The 22438-nt window shown below is 40.2% G+C and overlaps 1 protein-coding gene across 3 annotated transcripts in view; it reads right to left on the reverse strand.

Annotated features, from left to right (window-relative positions):
- The window catches only part of TTLL11 (tubulin tyrosine ligase like 11), a 114278-nt gene that overhangs the window by 21855 nt on the left and 69985 nt on the right, over positions 1-22438 (reverse strand). The gene's annotated exons all lie outside the window — the stretch shown is intronic.

Here is a 22438-nt window from a genome sequence, read left to right on the forward strand (position 1 = left end):
TGTGAGACATTGTATCAATCCACTATGATTCTGTCAGCATCTTTATCATTAAAAACTATTTCCAGGGATTTAAAATTCATTCTGGGCTGGAAAAAACCATACAAGCAACTTTGTTCAAAATTAGAAGATTAAAAAACACTCAGTTGAGCTGTCTAAGTTTCAAGAAGGAAAAAAGGATTTCTGGTTTTGGAGACCTTTATACTCGTACTACTAGATGAGTGGGTAAAGAGAGATGGGCCAGTTTTCAAAATCTGCTGCCTAAAGTTAGGCACCTAAATTCACATTTAAGCACAAAACTAAATGCCCTGATTCTGAGAGCTACAGAGTGTCCATAAGTCCCATGTAAATGAAAGGGAGTTTGGGGTTCTCCGCACCTCTGACAAATCAGACAACTTTTATGTAGGTTTGAACATTCAAGGCTGTATCTCATTTTCTTTTTTAATTTTAAAGTGAATTTCCACATTTGTCAAAATGCTGGATTAACAGCTCTGAGAATGTCAGCCCTGCATTCATCCAAAGACCAGGGACAGCATGAGCAGTGGCAGAGCAAGCTTCCCAACACGCTCCACTGATGTGCTTCCACCTGGACATGGAGGACCCACTTCTAGGGTGAACTGTTTTTTCACTCTCAATGCCAGTTCAGTCTGTCATTTCTGCACAATCTGCCATCAACAATGCCAATGGAGATGGTGGTTTTTGTGACATGGACCCTGGCCAAGGCAGAAAAGCCAAAGCAGGGACTGCTGGACTTTCAGAAAACTCTCTACAGTTTTGGGTGGACTCTCTCTGGCATGTGCTGATTAGCTGTTTGCTCCAACCCTCTCCCTCCCTCATAGTCTCGTTGCCTCAGCAGCACTCTTTTTACCCTCTTCTCCACTTCTTAGCCCCCCTAATCCCCTCCCCTTCAGCTGATCCCCTCTGAACTAACTCCCCACACATTCCCAAAAAATCATGGAACTAACATGACGTTTGCTGCCATCACATTATTCACTCCACTCGTGTGTTATCCCTTTCCCCCTACCCTGCATCGGTCTTGTCTATTTAAATGTAAGCTCCTGGGGCAGGGTCTGTCTTTGTGTTTTAGGTTTGTATAGCGCCTATCAAAATAGGGTCCTGGCCCATGACTAGGCCTCCAAGGTACTACAGAAATACATATAATAAATCATAATAATAAAATGCTGAACCAGTACCCAGCATGACATGATGGGTCATGATGTGGATGGAGGATGAGCTGAAGCTGAAGTCCAGACAATTTCTGGTTATTGAGATCCTATGACACTTTTTGAAAGAGTGATGTTATTAGCCTAGGTTTTCTGGGCACAGTCTGTTTTGGTTAAGAAGATCCTGCCTACTGAAAATGAAAATACAATATTCTTCTTCACTTCTATTCCTAAACTATCATGTGATGGTGCTGTGAGCTGTTAACATCTGCTACCTTTCACCCTAGAGTTAGGTGAATTGATTCCCATGGATAGTTATGCAAAGCATTTGAAGGGTGAAAGGGGCTAGATAAGAATGATCCTCTATTGTCAATATGGTTACCAGGGAATCTACAAAACAGCCAGGAACACAACTTTAATACCAGTTACCTCTGGCACCCAAAGTTGTTATTTGGAGGCAGAGATGATTAAGGTCTGGGAAGAAGAACAGAGCTCTGGTCTTTTTTGTCTGCCTCAGTTTCACTTCATTGTCACTATCTGAATGATCCAACAAAGGATTCCATTCTACGGCATTGTAAGTCCCACCGCTATCATGTCAGTGCAAACTTTCCCACTTCTGGGTGTGCATATACCAGGTGTCCTTCACAGCAATCTCATTTCCCCCAGCTCACTGTGGTAGGCTTCCATCCAATACCTCAACCTTTCTGAGTCTCATTTTTGTATTCCTTGTTACCTGCCTATGTTTATCCTAACAGCTCAGAAATATTTCTAATTATTTGTGAAAAGTACTTAATTGGGTAGACAATGCAGGACTAATGTCACAAATCACCAAAGGAAATGAAACCCCACACTGAAAAAAATTTCATGAGTTCTAAATAAATTAACTTTCTTGGACTAAAACAGTTCAATCCACCTATTATCATAATGTATTCTCTACTTCAGTTTTCCATGGTCACAAACAGAATGAAAATGTGATTTATAACATAAATTATATCTTTTTCTTAATGCAGAAACATTATTATATAATCCATCTGAACACTCTTGTGCTACAAATCATTTTATTACTGCAATATCTGATATCCCAAAGTACATGGCATCAAACTGAGATAAGAAGAGCGAACAATTACATCCTTCCCCAGTTTTCACAAGCAGAAGATTATTCAATCTTTAGGCAACACTTTTCCTATAATGCCTTAACATTTAAATGAAGTCTTATTTAGTTACATTTACATAGTATGTTTGCATACAGTAATATGCATTGATTTACAAGATGAATCCAGTTTATGTTCTTTAAAAAGATCAGGTCTCTATAAATAGATTGGCTCAGTTATTTTAATGTCAGCCAGTGATTCATCTATTATTGTTACAAACTTTCAAAATTATACAGTGTGAAGATAACAATATTTTAGACCCGCTTTAGTGCTTCACTACTTCAAATTACAAGATGCTCAGTCAGTAACTGCCAATCTAGGCCCTTTGCAAGTGTATAGAAAACAGAAGCATCTTTGTATTTGGATGCCCCCCAGAATCTAGAGGAGTTGTTTCATTTACAAGCAAGATCCCTATATATTAAGGTATACAGGGAGAGATTACACGGAATTTGGCCAACTTATGCCTGTGACTTTATTTAAATAAATAATCACACACACAAAATACAGATATGTTTAAATTTTCTTATATCTCTGCATGCACTTAAAATCATTCCAGTAAATTACGAGGCAGAGAGCTCTAATGAACTAAAAGAACAGTGCTGGGTGCACCCAGCTACTGAGTTCTAATTGTGTCTCTGCCAGTGACATGTTATGTGGCATTCAACAAATTGGTTAACCTCTAAAAGTGCCAGTTTCCTTATCTGGTGAAGGGGGAAAAAGGTAGGTTGGGGTGACAATATTTAATTATCTCCCTCAATGGAGTGTTTGTGAGGATTAATTAATTAATGAACGTTTGAACACTTTGAAAACACAAAGCTCTACATAAATGCTAAGTGCTAGCTAGCTACTCATACCACTGCCAGCACAGTGATAGCAGAGAGCTCCCATCTCCACAATACGCTATTTTTCCCACTTGCTTATATTTAATTTCTCACCCATTTTGTCCTAACATAGGAAAGAACAATTCCTCCTTGGCTGCATGTCTGATGAATATCTCAGGGAATTCCCTCACCCTGATCTAGCACTGGCACAGTCCTTTTACTACCTTGCTCAAAGCAGGACGAGATGGTACTAATAATGCTGGTAATCAGTCTATAGTAGCCTCGCTAGACTAATGCAGGAAGAACTCCTCAAAATTCTCAGTGTAGACAAGACCCTTGCAGACAACCTACAAGCTCAGGTTCCAGTTCCAAGAGCAAAATGTTTGTATCAGAGGGCAAATTAAGGTGTTAAAAATGTTTCTTAAAAGCAACACTTTCTCCCACATTTAAGTCAAAGAGAAGAAATATTTTATGAACCATTAAAAAACCCCTCACCTTTGTGCAAAGAAAACACACAAGAAATTCCTGCCCATCAAATACTTTTCCCAAAAAGTGGTAAGAACCTTTAAGCGGGCACTTAAATGAAAATCTCATCTCCGCCCTAACTATGGGTATCCTGTCAGCACGGCTGAACTACATACTATACTGTACATCTTAGCCTCCTCGTGGCCAGCCTGACCATGGCATGTCTGGAGAATGCAGCCAATTGAGACCCTGCATATTTGCATTAAGGGCATGCAATTCACCCAGCTTCTGCCCTAGATTTAAAGCCAGCAGGAGAAAAGTAGAGGAGTAAACCTATGAGTATAAGCAACAGAAGCCTGATCATTTGCGTGAGCAGAAGAAAACCCTTTATCTCCAGGTGTCAAATCCTCCCCCACAAAATGTGCTACACAGATGACTATTCTGCCTGAAGTTTGCCACAGGTCTGTCTGAGGCCTCCATCTGTTTTTGCACGGGGTGTCTGGGGTCATTTTACATGCAGAGTCAGAAATAAAGGCAAACTAGCAAAGAAATCCTCATAGTTATATAAGAATTATAATCTCGTTATTACTCCTCATTATAGCTACAGGTATATAGGAGCTAGGTATTATCATTATATCATGCCCATGACATGTTTCAAGCTTCAGCTGCTTTTTGTTTAAGTCCTCCTTAAACAATTTTTCTTCTTGCAAGGGGCAAATGCATTCAAATCTTCCCTTAAAGCACCTTGTGTTTTCATTGATAATTCACCAGAAACAAAGAAAAATTTCCAAAAGTCAAAATCTGCACCACCTTCAAACCTGGGCTTCTACCCTGCCAACCAGTGAATTGTGCGTGGGCTAAATTATCACTGGTGTAATCCAAATGACATTTTTGTGAAAACAAGAGTCATACTAGAAAAAGTTTAGGAAGTTTAACTTTAGGATTGCTATTAGATTCTTATTAAATATTTGTATAATGATAGTGCTCAGAAGCTTCAGTCAGGTCATGTGCTAAGTGATACAGCAATACATATGAACATATGGTCCCTCTTCCAAGGAGCATACTATCTAAGAAAATATTCACATATAGTACAGTACATGTATCAGCTTAAATACCATATTAAAAAAGACAGTGTGTGGGGAGTGCTGTTATTTTTTGCTCAAAATCTCTTGCATACACTGTCACAATACATTATTGTGCAGATCGAGCGACATGATCGTTCCCCCTCTATTCGACATTGGTGAGGCCTCATCTGGAGTACTGTGTCCAGTTTTGGGCCCCACACTACAAGAAGGATGTGGATAAATTGGAGAGAGTCCAGCGAAGGGCAACAAAAATGATTAGGGGACTGGAACACATGACTTATGAGGAGAGGCTGAGGAAACTGGGATTGTTTAGACTGCGGAAGAGAAGAATGAGGGGGATTTGATAGCTGCTTTCAACTACCTGAAAGGGGGTTCCAAAGAGGATGGATCTAGACTGTTCTCAGTGGTAGCAGATGACAGAACGAGGAGTAATGGTCTCAAGTTGCAGTGGGGGAGGTTTAGGTTGGATATTAGGAAAAACTTTTTCACTAGGAGGGTGGTGAAACACTGGAACGGGTTACTTAGGGAGGTGGTGGAATCTCCTTCTTTAGAAGTTTTTAAGGTCAGGCTTGACAAAGCCCTGGCTGGGATGATTTAGTTGGGGATTGGTCCTGCTTTGAGCAGGGGGTTGGACTAGATGACCTCCTGAGGTCCCTTCCAACCCTGATATTCTATGATTGTATCTTTCTTGTTATTGCCCAGTTCCCTAAACAAAAGCTGAGATAGATAATGATGTTCTCAAATAAATGCTACGTATTTATTCAGCATGATAAATTTTTACGTTTTTTCCTCCTTTTGGCATTTTTGGATATAACTGAAGGTTGCTATCATTATAAGTTCAGAAAGTCTAAAAACTGATGGTAATTACTTGGCACCTACTAAGCATACTCAAGTTTTCATCTTCTTTCCAATAGTTTTTTTAAGTGCCCATTATCAAGAATAAGTTAAATTCACATTAGGGTTCTAAGAAATTACTGCTTTTAGTACACTGATCTTTTGTGTTCCTGACTAGATTTAGTGCACCTCAAAAGTTCAGTTCAAGTACCGAATAACAGTCAACACAGCCATTAGCCACCTACAGCACCATAAAAATGATCAAGTCAGACATACAGTAAACCTGTACCGCGACGTATTCAAATGGTTTCAGAAATGGAGCAGATTTCCTTAGCCCTGTTGCAGCCATTATGTGCTCACAGTCAACCTTAACACACCTGTCCCTATGTAATTATTTCCCTTCCTCTTCTTTTCTGCTAACTTTCCCCGAAAGATGTGACTGAATTGGCAAACCACATTTTGCCCTCTTTCGTTGAACTCCTTTCTGTTCTAGAGCTTTTTAAAGGTTCCTAGTAAAGTCTCAGTGGCTTCTGTGTCACACAAACTGAATCATCAGAAGTCATGCTCAAAGTGGAAAATGGCTGCAGCTCTTTCCAAAGTAAGAATGTAAACCAAAAGCACCACCACTCACTGCATGTATTCAAACTGCTATAAAAAATATTGGGTGAAATTTTCAAAAGTGCCTACATGATTTAGGAGCCTACATTCCATTTACCTTCCCTTTTGAAAATAGGACTTAGGCTCCTAAGTCATCATGGCTTTTTTGGAAATGTTGCCAATTATCTAATTAATCCTCACACCACCACAGTGAGTTATGTAAAACTCATCCCAATTTTACTAATGGGGACTGAGTCACAGAGGTTAAGGGTGGAATTTTCAAAAACACTTAGTGTTGGCCTAACTGTCCTCCCACTGAAGTCCATAGTAAAATTCACAGAGATTTCAATGGAAGCAGAGTTAGGCCAACACTGAGCATTTTGGAAAAGCCCACCTTAAGTGCCTTAACCAAGTCAACAAGGTGAGCCAGTAGCAGAGATGCAGATTAAAACTAGGGAGTTCCCATCTTCCAGACTCTTCCTTAGTCCACTAGACAATACTACTATCTAACCTGCTCACCAGGGCGTACTTAAAGATTTCAATGCACCAGTCTGAATATTTTCTCTCTAAGGATTGCACTAATGTCATATGACAGGATGATATGCCTATTGTATTTATATAGTGTATGCATTTTAAATCTGTTGTAAAAAATGAGGCAACTCCCAGTATATTACACATGTATGAATGAGGATGAACTACCACCATCAAAACAGAGCCCATCTCTGTGTGTCCTTGAATGACATGATCGGGTCCCTAAAGTATAATACATATCTAGAGAAGAGCTAAGTAATTTTAGCTCTCATCCCCATTAAAGTGCATGTGCCACATACATAATAACAAATATAAAGATGGGGGTTAGATAACCAGTGTTAGATGTAACAATGGGCCCAAAAGTGCTACCAGAACTAAAACTGCGCAACTAACTAGTAATACGGTATAACACGTTTTGCTCCTAGTGATGTATGTCCACATTTATGGCAACTTTCCTTGCAGGAAAACCGGTTGCACTAATCTACTTTACATATAACCAAAAATGAAAAAATATAATTACTAAGATCACGTCTATTTTCTAAACAAACATTTTTAGGGACAAATTTTCAGACCAGCTTCAAGTTGGCCTCTGAATTTATGCACACATTTTACACGTGCAAATGTCTGAGCTGCGAAAGACAGCATCCAACTGCAAAAGCTAAATGGCTGAGCATCCACATTAGACAGTGCAGTCAATTGCAATCACAAAGTGAAAATTTGTCCCTAATGGTCTCCAGAAACATCACTTAGTTGCCAATCACTGGCTCGTGGTACTTTTCTTTCACTTTGTAAACGTGAACATCTTGTTAGAAGAAACTATAGAGTATACTTTGTACTTTCAATGAGTTCACAGTAGTTCTTCATATCAAACATTTGTGTCTAGCCTCTCCTAGTGCCTAGTAATTGTAAATGCCAGGCCATTGCCTGCTCTCATGAGACTATCATGCTAAGTTACACAAAGCATCTGTTTTTGGAACAAGACTGTTTCGTGAAAACTCTAGAGATAATGGTCTGTTTTTTGTATATACGCAATCACAACGTGTTCACTGAAGCTGAATATTTCTATATGTGACCAATTTCTTAAGAGACAGGACTCAAAAATTCTAACGAAGAACACTATAATGAGGCACTCCTATATGTTCCTCATATTCTCTCTGTAATACCAGAATCTACAGCAGTTAAATTGTTCCCTGAACCTAGTGCCTGTAGAGATTGTGCTTAATCCTGCAAGGCAGTTCTTTTCAAAATTTCATACATATGGATCTTCCCATCTGCTAGATGGTAACCTGCAATTTCTCATCAGCAAGTTATTCATCTCCTGTTGGCTACTGTAAAATTGACTGGAATAGGTGTGCTGGCACACATACCAACAATCCTCCTTCCTATGTAGCACAGATGCTGTGGATTCTATTAAATCTGAGAGAAGTTGTGATATAAAAGACAAGGATAAGATTCCCTTCATCAAATAAATAGGGACAATGTACCAATATGGTTAATAAACAGGCTTTGTACATAGTCTTGTGAATATCAATAAGCAGATATAATGAAGTAAGAATAGTGAGCTCCATCAAATAAGAATTCCAAAAATGTAAGCTTGTCAACTAGGTGATCCCACTGACAGTCCCAAATATAACAAGAAATGTTATAACAATCTCTGGTGTACTCATTGTAGACAAGGGACCAAGCAAAAAGACTCAAGATTCCCTGAACGAGCCAGAAGAGTTCCATCACAAAAGAAAAGCTACAGTTATTTCCAGAATTCCCACCACATTGGGATTCTAATTGCTGGCACAACTCAGAAGAGTTGTTCTCCACAGCAATATCCAAAACTGTAAAATTAAACGAATAAAATTTAAAAAAATAGTGAAAACAAAGCTTTTTTTCTGGCTGGTGCTGGAGGAATAGCTGGCAGGAGATTGCTATTGTCTCTGTCCAGCAAGCGGCACAGCAGATAAGGATAATGTTATATTTGTTTTCAATTAAGTAAAGCAAAAATTATCACTAGCTCTCTTCTCTTACATGGAAGATCTGGTGGTGGTTGCACAGAACACGGCATACTCTGCAGTTGCCAAAGAGCATACATAAATGTACGCAAGAAACAGAAGAGATATACTCTAAACAGGTTTATTGTTTCCTGTTAAAAGATTTCTTCAGGAATTTAATAATCCCAAATTTTGATTTTATTGCAACTGGGCCTCAAACTAAACTTTTGCTACTCCAAAACCAAAACAAACGGCTGTACTTGGCTTACAACAGTCATAATTTTGCTTTCATTTTAGCCCAGTCTTTATGGCTTCCAGTGAACTTTTGCTGTTCTGAAAACACTGCATACTTTTTAACTGCAAATTCAAGATTATCTCGAACTGTACATTAATCTGTTAGTGTGGCCAATTATATTTTCAGTTTAGCAGTATTAAAGCTTTGGTTTTGTTGCAATTTCAGTGGCTGTGCTAGCTGCTAGCTCTTTACATTTAATTTTCAGAGGGAATCCTCAGGAGCCAGTTGTTAGACTGATCAACTCTGGGAGAAATCAACTATGCCAATGCTTATTGGTTTGTGTGGGTGGCTGACTTCATATGCGGTGTAGCTGAAGCATTGCTCATCATATCTCCGTGGTTAAGAAAAAGAGGTATGGCCTGCTGAGACCACAGCTCCCATCGTACAATCTTGAACGGAAAGCCCAGACCTCCTTATTAAAAATTATGGCTACCGTATGCCCCATTTTATGGAAACTTGGGTGTGGCCCTCAGTTTTATAATCAAAGGCCTCATCCTGTCAGGCGCAAAGTCCATCCTGAGAATTTTGTGACTAATACGTCAATTTCAACTTATTTTCTTTTACAAAACAATAAATCTGGATGATCAAACAGCTCCAAATTTAACTTTTGGAGTAGAAAGTGAATTAAAAGTGGCTGAAAGGACCACAAACTGCATTGAAATGGGAGTCCCTGGGAATTCCATGGAAAGGTGACAGTTTAAAACTGGCATTTTTCAGCGCTTCACTCTGCAAGCCCATTTCCAAAGGTTATCTTAAAACTTAATGGGCGAGAACATGAAAACCATAAGTGGCACAGGCCCAGAATATTGTGTGCATTTCAACATTGCCAATTGGTGCATGATGATGACATCACAAAAACCCAATTAGCCAATCAGAATGTGGTTTTGGGAAAGCTGAGTCCCCAGCTGATCTCTAATACCACTTCAAAAAAAGAAAAGGAGTACTTGTGGCACCTTAGAGACTAACCAATTTATTTGAGCATAAGCTTTATTTGAGCATAAGTGAGCTGTAGCTCATGAAAGCTTATGCTCAAATAAATTGGTTAGTCTCTAAGGTGCCACAAGTACTCCTTTTCTTTTTGCGAATACAGACTAACACGGCTGTTACTCTGAATATCACTTCAGTTACTATGGTAATAACATCCTGTTGAGTTTATCACTTGCATACATAACATATACTCTGTCTCTCTCTGGGTTAAAAAAGATGTGCAGTTTAGCTAAAAAATTTACTGGCTATCCAAGAAGTCGACAATTACATAAAGTCACATGCTGTTTACTAACTATGCTGTTTATGAACACTGGTGGAGTAATTTCATTTTGTGCCATTAGTAAGTTAAGGTATCTGTTAACTGGGAAATTTAATCACCAGAGTGCTTCCCTCTCTTCTGTATTAGCTGAAGACATCCACGCTGTACACGGCATTCTGGACACTTGCAGGGAGGAGAGTTACAAAGGCACAACTGCGAATAACGCAATCAACTTCCAGTGAACACCTAGCTGTCCTTTGTGCTTCCGATATTCTCCTCCCCAGTCTGTTACTGCCTCTCACTGCTCACATTTTTCCCACCCCAGGGACTCAGTCAAGTAAGCTTAGTGCTATTTCTATTATAACCGATGATGGCCACATTATGGATCATCTTTGTCCTGTTTGCTGTAGCATAGGGACAGAAACTTTAGATGCTTACTAACTAATCGTATCTACTGGTAAAAGAATAGAGATGCAGGTTATCACACATACTCTTAGCCCTCTAAGTGTAACCACATCTCCTCATCACTAGAATACCTGACTATTGCAAACTTTGAAAACTGAAGATTTGATCGTGGCAATCTGCTTGAGACTGGAGGAAATCTTTGCTTTGAGTCCATACAGGTATCTGGAAGGCTGAAATTAAAAAGTATACAGAGGCTATTAATGTATCAAATGCAAATAGTCATTTTTCAGAGCTAATGAAGCCCAGGCGTCCAACCTTCGCACACTGAGGGCACATTGGCAGTTTGCCAGCAGCCTGAGGCTTGTGCCTAATATATATGAATATAGACTATTTTAAAATCACAAATATTACACATAACCACAGTATTTTGCTTATATTTTTATCTTCCTTAAGAAATTATTTGCCCCTATGTTGTTTGCATTCTTTACACCAAAAGTCTGCAGCTTTGACTTCAGCTTGTAGCTACAGGAGAGGATGGACAATTCATATAATCTACTTCGGGGGTTTGTTTTTTCCTACATAAATATTACAGTTTTGAAATTAACCTTTTCAATTCTCATTTTCAAGATTTTGATCCAGGACATTTGTCTAAGTTTTATGGACTCTCTAGTATGAAGCTAGAGCTAATCTTTATCCAGCGTAATCAAACTATCTGCTTGCTCCTTAACCAGTTGCCAGTGGGATACTGAAAATGAATACATGTCCGTGTGGCTCCAGAAGAATCCAAGATAGCTATGGGAACACCTATCTTCAAGCAAGCATACACTGATCATGGGTTCTTTTCAAACTATTTCAAGGATTTCACATTTGACAAGCAATTTAATATTCATATCAAAAGTGATTGAGAAGGTAGTGGTTCCCATTTGGCCCCTAATTCAGAGAAAAAAACGGTTACCTACCTTTCATAACTGTTATTCTTCAAGATGTCCACTCCATTCTAGGTGTGTGCGCGCCCATGTGCACAGTGGTCGGAGAGTTTTGCCTTAGCGGTATTTGTAGGGCCGGCTGTGGCACCCCCTTGAGTGCCACGCTCATGCATTGGTATGTCAGGCACTGTCCCTGCGCCCTCTCAGTTCCTTCTTGCCGGCAACTCTGACAGAAGGGCAGGAGGGCAGGTAATGGAATGGACATGAGTAACATCTCAAAGAACAACGGTTACAAGAGATAGGTAACCGTTTTTCTTCTTCGAGTGCTTGCTCATGTCAATTCTATTCTAGGTGATTCACAAGCAGTATCAATGGAGGTGGACTCAGAGTTCACAGTCTTGCAGCTTGCAGCACTGCTTTGCCAAAGCCAACATCTCGAGCTTGCTGAGTCAGTGCATAAGGGGACAGATGACCAGGTAGCAGCCCTACAGATCTTTGGATTGGTACCTGTGCCAGGAAGGCTGCTGACAACACTTGTGCCCTAGCCGAGTGTGCCACCATGATCACTGGCAGAGGCACCTTTACCAGATCATAGCAGTAGCGGATGCAGACCGTGATCAGGACAAAATCCTCTGAGCAGCCACTGGGTGACCTTTCATGCTGTCTGCCACCGCAATGAAGAACTGTATTGACTTATGGAACAGCTTTGTTTAATCTACGTTGACGGCCATCGCCCTCCTGACGTCCAGGGTGTGTAGCCTGCACTCCTCATCTGACGCATGAGGCTTTGGAAAGAAGATGAGTAAGTATGTGTCCTGGCCAGTATGAAACTGGGAAACAACCTTGGGCAGAAACTATGGGTGCGGTCACAGCTGTACCTTATCCTTGTAGAACACTGTATAGGGTGGCTCCGAAGTAAGCACCTGCAGGCCAACGTTATCAAGACCAGGAACAAAGCCTTCCAGGAGAGAAGCAGGAGACAGCAGGAAGCCAGAGGCTTAAAGGCAGGCCCCATGAGCCTCGACAGCACAAGATTCAGGTCCTGGAGGGGATGGGATCCCAGACTTGTGGGTAGGGATGCTACAGATCTTTCAAAAAAACGTCCCATCATGTCATGAGCAAAGATCGACCTGCCTTGGAACGGAGGATGGAAAGCCAAGATAGCGGTGAGGTGGACCTTGATCTATGACAGGGACAAAACTTGGAGTTTGAGGTGCAGCAGATAATCCAGGATCTCCTGCAGTGGGGCCTGCTTAGTCCAACTACCGCACACGTGGGTGGGCGCACACCAAGAATGGAATCGACATGAGCAAGCACTTGAAGAAGAACAAAGGGTTGCTTGTTCTTACAGATAGGATTAAGGGGTTAAAGATGGAAAAGACCTATTTAGAGTGTAAGCTCTTTGAGACAAGGACTGTCTAGTACTCCGGGTTTGTACAGTGCCTAGCACAATGGGGCCCCAGCATTGGTTGACTCTTAGGCACTGACCTAACAAACATGATTATTACTAATAACAAAATCTCCCTGAAAGTGGAAGCTATTAGTCTCCAGAAAGGGGACATTTTAGATCGTAAACCAAGAAGACAACAAGAAAAGGAGTACTTGTGGCACCTTAGAGACTAACCAATTTATTTGAGCATAAGCTTTCGTGAGCTACAGCTCACTTCATCGGATGCATACTGTGGAAAGTGTAGAAGATCTATTTATACACACAAAGCATGAAAAAACACCTCCCCCCACCCCACTCTCCTGCTGGTAATAGCTTATCTAAAGTGACCACTCTCCTTACAATGTGTATGATAATCAAGTTGGGCCATTTCCAGCACAAATCCAGGTTTTCTCCCCCCCCCCCCCCCACAAACCCACTCTCCTGTTGGTAATAGCTTATCTAAAGTGACCACTCTCCTTACAATGTGTATGATAATCAAGGTGGGCCATTTCCAGCACAGATCCAGGGTTTAACAAGAATGTCTGGGGGGGGGGGGGGAACAAGGGGAAATATGTTACCTTGCATAATGGCTTAGCCACTCCCAGTCTCTATTCAAGCCTAAGTTAATTGTATCCAATTTGCAAATGAATTCCAATTCAACAGTCTCTCACTGGAGTCTGGATTTGAAGTTTTTTTGTTGTAATATCGCAACTTTCATGTCTGTAATCGCGTGACCAGAGAGATTGAAGTGTTCTCCGACTGGTTTATGAATGTTATAATTCTTGACATCTGATTTGTGTCCATTTATTCTTTTACGTAGAGACTGTCCAGTTTGACCAATGTACATGGCAGAGGGGCATTGCTGGCACATGATGGCATATATCACATTGGTGGATGTGCAGGTGAACGAGCCTCTGATAGTGTGGCTGATGTTATTAGACCCTGTGATGGTGTCCCCTGAATAGATATGTGGGCACAGTTGGCAACGGGCTTTGTTGCAAGGATAGGTTCCTGGGTTAGTGGTTCTGTTGTGTGGTATGTGGTTGCTGGTGAGTATTTGCTTCAGGTTGGGGGGCTGTCTGTAGGCAAGGACTGGCCTGTCTCCCAAGATTTGTGAGAGTGTTGGGTCATCCTTCAGGATAGGTTGTAGATCCTTAATAATGTGTTGGAGGGGTTTTAGTTGGGGGCTGAAGGTGACGGCTAGTGGCGTTCTGTTATTTTCTTTGTTAGGCCTGTCCTGTAGTAGGTGACTTCTGGGAACTCTTCTGGCTCTATCAATCTGTTTCTTCACTTCCGCAGGTGGGTACTGTAGTTGTAAGAACGCTTGATAGAGATCTTGTAGGTGTTTGTCTCTGTCTGAGGGGTTGGAGCAAATGCGGTTGTATCGCAGAGCTTGGCTGTAGACAATGGATCGTGTGGTGTGGTCAGGGTGAAAGCTGGAGGCATGTAGGTAGGAGTAGCGGTCAGTAGGTTTCCAGTATAGGGTGGTGTTTATGTGACCATCGTTTATTGGCACTGTAGTGTCTAGGAAGTGGATCTCTTGTGTGGACTGGACCAGGCTGAGGTTGATGGTGGGATGGAAATTGTTGAAATCATGGTGGAATTCCTCAAGGGCTTCTTTTCCATGGGTCCAGATGATGAAGATGTCATCAATATAGAGCAAGTAGAGTAGGGGCGTTAGGGGACGAGAGCTGAGGAAGCGTTGTTCTAAGTCAGCCATAAAAATGTTGGCATACTGTGGGGCCATGCGGGTACCCATAGCAGTGCTGCTGATTTGAAGGTATACATTGTCCCCAAATGTAAAACAGTTATGGGTAAGGACAAAGTCACAAAGTTCAGCCACCAGGTTAGCCGTGACATTATCGGGGATAGTGTTCTTGATGGCTTGTAGTCCATCTTTGTGTGGAATGTTGGTGTAGAGGGCTTCTACATCCAACATTTGAAGACAACATTTGATCTTAGCCAAGAGGCCAAAATATGGGTTACAGAAAATTATTATTATTATTGAATAATGACAAAATAGAGGCATTGCTGTCGGGTTCTTCAATGTAGCTGTCACTTAGAATTTCCTTTCTTTCTTTCTCTAGTCACCACGGCTGTAAACCACCAAGCTCCTTTGGGAACCTGGGTAAAAATGTCTGAAAACCAATTTACTATTTGAAACTTGTATTAGAATAGCTCTTAAACACAGTTAGAACTTAAAAAGTTTATCAAAAACATATTTCTTTTTCCAAGCACTATTGGATGTCTCATACACCTTAGAATGAAGGATTTTAATTCTTAATAGATTTTCCTAATGCAGTGATCAGAACAACTATACTTAATTCAAACCTCCATTGCTAAATCTTGAAGTTGCATTAAGTAAAAAGACAATTTAGTTCTTTCAAAGACCTTTTGTTGTTTTTTTATAGTACAATAAAATTTAGTTTTAATTTGTTTTGTATTAGCATTTACTTTTTCTCTCAGATTGTTACAATATTTCTATTTTGATATGCTGTAGAGCTTAATTATATTAATAATATTATATATTCAAACTGTGAGGAAAAGTAATTCAAAGTGGTAATGATGAGGTCTGAGAATTTTGCATTTTAAACAATTATACACATGCTAAGAATAAACCATACTAAAGTCAAAGGCTTGTATGAGCAACCTACAAGCATGAGAGTTCTCACCCACATCTGTGAAATTTAATCAGCATAAAGTGGCCTATTCTACACGCTCATATTAACCAAAAACATGTTCAAAAAACATATTCAAAGCTCAATTTTCAGTTATTACCCTAGATACCAAAATTGGTAGTTTTACTTTCTGGAGATTTAATCCCTTCAAGTTATACACAACCAATTTCTGCTCACTGGTTGACTTAAATATGTGGTCTTAATGTGGCTAATTAAATAAAGCTACCTAGCTAAGTGTACCAGAGCCAGACACACAGTCAGCTTAAGTTTGATCTGCATTTTTTTGGCCAAGGAAACAATGCACAACATATTTCCCTACCCTACTGCTAGATAAATTTTCCTTGTTTGCAAATGCATCATTACATTTTTCAGCTGCCATCTGCCATTTATGCAACACAAGGGTAAACTGGATGACATAACTCCCAAAGGGTCATTCAATCAAGGAACAGTGTGAGCACTGTCATATGTGCATTAATGAAGAGGAGAAAGTATAAAAAATTTCCAGAAACAAAGGCCAAGGAGAGAGCAATCACACAGACAATTTATGGCAGAATTTCCTTTTCCATTTCCACCATTATTTCAACAACTAATTGCAAAATACACATAAGCACAAGACATATCCCATTTTTCTAATGTTGCCTATGAGGTATGGTACAATAAACTAAGGAGGAAACACAAACTCAAAACCTGATGTTCAACAAGACTCCTAAGCAACATTTTCCATCCATTTCTTACCTGCTCCAAAAAGCAACTTCCAAGCAATGGCTCATTCAGTCCTTGATTCTGGAAGTCCCTGCATTAATGCACAAGGTTGTTATGCTGCAGTGTAAGTGTGACTGGATGCTATGCATGGGCGTAAGGCTAAACACAAACCATAGTTAGATACGTTTCAGGCTTGCTCCACAGCCACTCAAATATGCAGGATAACAAAGCAGTGGGGTACAGGGATAGAGAATGGGTGTGTCTGAAGGGACATGAAGTGAAATCAACAGGAGTTAGGTCATTGATCTCAATGGGACCAGGATTTCATCCACGCTGTTAAGCACTGTCCCTTATCTTGGCTCACATACATACTCTTACTGATAGGCAGAAGTAACCTGGGGGTTGTTCTCATTAATGCAGGGGTGGGTTCCCCTGTATTCTTTGTTCTGCTCATCACCTTGTGCCTGGATGCAGCGTGTTGCACACCAGTGCTGTGCAGGGTCAAGCCTTGAGATTCATTTTTATGTAAAATTACATTGCTATGAGAGCATGAACAACTTTACAGCAATTCAAACTACCAAGCCACAAAGCTGATTAATCAATCAAAGAAGGAACTCCTCCTGCCATACAACATCCCGCACTATGCTGGCACTCTCCCTCAGTCTAAACTCCAAGCAACAATTGAGCCTTGCAAGCATACCCTAAACTTCAAACTGTCTCTGCTGGACCAAAAGTTGGAACAAACTCTAGGACTTCAGTCCCCTAAAATTCTTACCAACCCCCCTCAGATAGATAGAATGTCCCAGTTGAACTCAACTGCCAAGATGGTGCATATGGAAAGAGGCTAGTTTTAATGTGGTCAAGACTCAAACCATACCTGCCTTTTTAGACCAAAACCGACTTTCTGAATTGCTTCTGGAAGTGCACTGGTAGCTATACATGCAAACATGCCTACTAGACTTGTTAATTACACATTTAACACACTTGCTAGAACATTGTGTATTGCAATTCAAATTCTCACTACCCCACTTTGAACCTTGATAATTAAAAAAAAGGAAAGAAGGAAATTAGATTTCCTCTTGCTGAGGTTCTTAGCCCTGGATGTGTCATGGAAACAGCTTATTTTATCTAATGGGTTGATACATATGTCTAGAGCTTTCAGATCATTCTTCTCTTGGTACTGGTGATTAATAACATATTCTTTGAACACAGAAGCAGTAAGATGTGTTCGGATGCCATTACAGTGAAGTTTCATAAAGAACATTTTGTGAACAACAGAGATCAGAATATACTTTTTAGGGAGTGCTCTGCAGGATGATGGTGCTGGTGAGGAATCCACCCCAATGGAACAATCTGGGGCAAATCCCCAGGAAGAGAATCTTGCAGAGATTTCCTCTCCTTTAGTCCCCTCCCCCTGGGTTTCCGGCTGAGGAGAACTGGGGCAGGGCACGGCAACTGAGCCATATATTTTGAAGATATTACTTAGAATTAATTGTTTTGACTGACATAGTTGAGTTGGGCTAAATGAACAAAAGGTCAAATATCAGGTAATGCTCATAGTGGCATACAGAATAAAAACAAAGTTTAATTTACATATTAATGTCTGACCTCAATACATTAATTTCTGTAATTCTGTAGCTCATGACAGATCTCTCTTTAGAAAGGATCAACAGTGGAGAAAATATTAACTACATCTTAAAAAAAGAATTTCAATTTTAAATAAAGCTTATGGAAATGACATCTAAGACTACTTATCTTTTATACATGATTACTAATTTATTAATGTTTTTTCCCTGTCTGTGTTATATCCCCTTCATTCTTACTGGCCTTAATCTTTATGCAAATACAAGTTGCTGAGGGACAAACAAATTTGCAACTACTAATTAAAGGTTTCAAGATTCACAACATTGTGTATACCAGTATCTAAAATTTAGCTGTCAAGTTCAGAGTAAAATTGGGAACGAGTTGCTATATTAATATATCCAAGAATGCTCACTTGGTGTATTTCCCATTTGGGGCATTGCTAGAATTTAAGATTAAGCAATTTTTGCATCAGCTGACTGTTACTTACCTAATAAAAGGAAATGCAGTGTTCTGGATTCTTAAGCTTTAATTATTCCCTCAGTTGAGCCTCTATTCTCAATGCAATGGATATACTAATATAGCTCAAAAATGCTGGAGATTTTGCATGACAAATGTATGTACATTCTAACATATTGTTGTAGTATTTGAGCACCTCCCAAGAACTGAAAACAAACAATAGTATCTATAAAAACAACAAGGAGTACGGTGGCACCTTGAAGACTAGCAGATTTATTTGAGCATCAGCTTTCATGGGTAAAAACCTCACTTCTTCAGATGCATAATATCTTGTCTCCCATATCAGTAGCTAGGAATCTGTTACCAGAGAGAGACAGACAGACAGACAGAGTGTGTGGTTTTGCATTTAGTCCTAGATGCAGCGAGATCTGTGGTCATTCTCATCTTTTGGGGGAGTAAGTCCCATAGTTTAGGTTCAGCTCATGTGAAAATTTTGTCTCCTTTACTCAAGACTCTGCCCCCATTTGTCCACATTTCATGGTACCAGCAGAAGCAGCTCTTGAAGGAGAACATGGTCACAGGGGCCACTCTTACTGAAGGAATATCGGGCTCACAGAAACCATCCTCAAACCACTCACCACACTAAGGGCCAGTTTCCTCCAGGACATAATCGACTTTCTCCAAAAAATCTGCACATTAACAACCTCCCTCAAAACACCACATCTGCCACCCTGGATGTCACCTCCCTAGACATCAACATCCCTCACAATGATGGCAATGCTGCCTGTCTCAAATATCTACAAGACATTGGACAATACTGTAACGTTAACAACCTCCACCCAAAACACATCACCAAGCTCATCCATTTCATCCTCACCCATAACAACTTTACATTCAACAACAAACACTTTGATCAAACCACAGGAACTGTCATGGGTTCTAGGACGGCTTCCCAATATGTCAGCCTCTTCATGGGCCATCTTGAGGAAACATTGCTAGACAAATGCAGCACAAAACCAAATGCTATAACTGAAATACAATGATGGTGTTTTCATCCTCTGGACAGACGACCTAAACTGCCTCATAGATTTCCATCACAACTCTAACCACCACCACCACCCATCCATTAAATTCTCTCTAGAACACCCCCACACCAGCATCAACTTCCGGGACAATACAATCAACTTCAACAAAAGACCCCCTCCAGACAACTCTACACAAGAAACCTAAGGATCACCATACTTATTTTCATAGATCCAGTATCCACCCCAAACACACCAATAAATCGGTTATCTATAGCCACACACTCACATACCACTGAATATGTTCCAAGGAGAAAGTCCAGGATATGCATCTTAACACACTGCAAACTACCTTCACCAAACAAGGACACTCCACCAGAGAAGTAGATCACATAATGGAATGGGCCACCCAACTACCCCAAGTGAAGCTGCTTCAATACAGGAGGGAAAAAAAAGAAATCTCCAACTGCACACCACTAGTTGCCATCTGTCATCCCAAACTGGAACCCATACAGGGTACCATTAGACAATTACAACCCATACTCGATGGGGACCACACCCTGAAATAAATCTTTCCCAAACCCTCTCTTCTGGCCTCCAAACTCAACAAGCTCATCAGCATAAGAAAGCTCCCCACAGACCAGGACATATCAACTCAAAGCAGCACCATACCGTGCCAGAACAACAGATACAAAACCTGTAGACATATCTCTACTGCTACGATGATATGCCCCACAACACACCTTTCAGGATGCATGCCTATCACAACACGTGGTGTACCTCATCCAATGTGCTAAATGCCCCAATCACAACTATGTGGGTGAAGCAAGACAATCAGAACGCTCTCATATGAATTCACACAGGAAAATGATAAAGATAAAAACACCATATCACCTGTGGGTGAACACTTTCCACTAAACAATCACTCCATACCTCACCTCTCAGTCCTCATTCTCAAAGGAGACCTGCATAACACCTTCAAAAGAAGAGTTTGGGAGCTTAAATTCATAACTTTGCTAGACACTAAAAATCCTGGACTCAATGAAAACACTGGATTTATGGCTCAATAGAACAATCCATAACCCACTAACCCTCTTTTGTCCTATGACTGCAGAGGTGTTATCTGCCCACTTCACATTTAATGGTCTCTTACAACATGTGTTAACTCCTTAAGCTTACCAATCTGTTCCACCTTATATTTAGTTGTGACACTCTGAGTACCTTTCCCAGACCTGAAGAAGAGATCTGTGTAAGCTTGGAAGCTTGTCTCTCTAACCAACAAATTTGGTCCAATAAAAAAATAGTACCTCACCCACCTTGTCTCTCTAATGTCTTGGGACTAACATGGCTACAAAAACACTGCAAATAACCAATGTTATCATGTTGGGAGTGACATTTGATGTTAATGGAAGAGGGTACTACTGTTAGTATGTATTATTTGTTAAGCACCTAAGAGAGCATACTCTGTGCTGTACAAGACACAGAAGATGACATGGTCCCTATCTCTAGAAGCCGAGTTAAATCATACATTACAATCATGGCATTGTTGACAGCCAACTAGTTCCAAATTACACGCAGCACTCTGAAGCAATTTTATAATAGAGCATTTTCAGAGATAACAGAATGTTATTAATTGGCTCTCCATTATTAATTTATATCCAAGTCATTACATACATTTTCATTTAACATTTATCTTCTGCATTTAAGACATTTTACATTAACCGAAAATCTTAATTTTTTTCTCTGTGATATTTCACATGGTCTATGCACTGGCATGTCCACAAAGTATTTCAGCTGTATTCAGTCTATTAGTAAATGCATCTACTGCTAGTAATTGATAAAAATAAATAGCAAAGGTCTAAGAACAGAACATTACTGTCTCATTAAAATGAGAAGTTCCCTGCCATGTTTACTGATTGGAGCATCTAGTTAAAATAATTAAACCATTGTACGCCACAGAGGACAGACGTAAGGTATAGGAGTATTTGTTCAATGAGAAAACAATTTCACTTGTAACATTTTATAAATGAACAATTTGTCAGTTTGTTTTGAAATCCAGATTATCTGTCAAAATTTAATTTATTCAGGATTTGCTGGTATATTTACATTTCTGTAAATTTGGGAAAATGGCTTATTTGTTTGGAATTAGAAATTCTTCAGGCTATTTACAGCTTACACAGAAGATGGTCATTTATTTATTTATATACAGCACCCACCACTGTAGTATCTGGGTACCTTACGTTAAGTACCATGGGGCAGACCTCAAAGACACAAAGGGTTATGGTTCAGGGTCAAAGAATCTCAACCTGGAAATCTTTGCCAAATGTGACCCCAGGCCAACACTCTGCACCAGAAACTACATGTGCTATACCCCTGAACCCCGAGGATGGCAGTAACCCACTCTGGGGCAGCCACATTTGGGTGAAAAAATTAAGGGGAATTTTTTTCCTTCCTTATGCCTGTAGCAGTTGCTTTAAACCCATGGAACTTCCTTGGGGAAAAATCACCCAGACTATGTGATGAGAGACAGAGGCATGACAGAGGAGCGCTTACCTCTGGGCATGCAATAAAGGCAATTTGGACATGGAAACAAACTTGGAGGTGGAAGGAATAGACAGGAAAAGCCTGTTCCACTTGAGGGATTTTGCTATACATCCTGCATGCATATTTTATGTCTGTGCTAGTGTTGAAGGACAATGCAGCAGGCCACCGCATATGTTAATGGTGAATCCTGCATAGGAGATGTTATGAAGCTTACTCATGCCTTTAGTGCCTCTAGATTATATAACTGTAATGCACAGATTCGTGGTTCACCAAGCAGAATGATTACTAAGCTTCAGCTTATGCAATCTTCCACTGCTAGCCAATGCATCTTTTACAAATAGGCAGACAGATAGGCATCTCGGAATTAGTTGCATCTATTTATAAGACATAGGGTTGGTTTAAATGTAATTCACATTTATACAGCACCTTTCATCTGAGGATCTGAGAGCACTTTATAAATATTAACTAAGCCTAACACCACCCTTTTGAAGCAAGTAATTATCATCACCTTTATGGAGTACTAAG

The sequence above is a fragment of the Natator depressus genome, chromosome 16 (genome assembly GCF_965152275.1).
Source record: "Natator depressus isolate rNatDep1 chromosome 16, rNatDep2.hap1, whole genome shotgun sequence".
NCBI lineage: Eukaryota > Metazoa > Chordata > Testudines > Cheloniidae > Natator > Natator depressus.